Source organism: Mastomys coucha, unplaced genomic scaffold, assembly GCF_008632895.1.
Source record: "Mastomys coucha isolate ucsf_1 unplaced genomic scaffold, UCSF_Mcou_1 pScaffold15, whole genome shotgun sequence".
NCBI classification, from domain to species: Eukaryota; Metazoa; Chordata; class Mammalia; order Rodentia; family Muridae; genus Mastomys; species Mastomys coucha.
In genome coordinates this window covers 20649360-20649782 of record NW_022196897.1, presented here as the reverse complement: position 1 = coordinate 20649782, position 423 = coordinate 20649360, and positions in this window count along the sequence as shown.

Sequence of the window (423 nt, the reverse complement as noted above, 5' to 3'; positions counted from 1 at the left end):
AGATGGTTGTGAGCCACCATGTGGTTGCTGGGATTTGAACTCACGACCTTCAGAAGAGCAGTCGGTGCCTTAGCCATTGAACCACCTCTCCAGCCCCGGGACGCTAGACTTTTAAAAGCCCTCTTACCCCAAACTCTGGATTTCTTACTTGTGGATGGGGTGAGGGTGGGGGACTATGATTTCTCTGGACAAGCCCTGGGCTCAGAGAAGACTAAGGCGTGAGCCCCTACTTACACTGTTTTGGACTGACCATCTCCCCTGCTAATACCTGAGTTCATGATTGTCAGGGAGGGGCTGCTTGTCTGCTGCAAACCTGCTTCCCCGTATCATCTGGAAAGTCTTTGGTACTGACCAGGTGTTTACTGATGCTGTGGACCATTCACCTGTGGAAAGTGTTTCTTTCTACACAGACCTCACGGGACA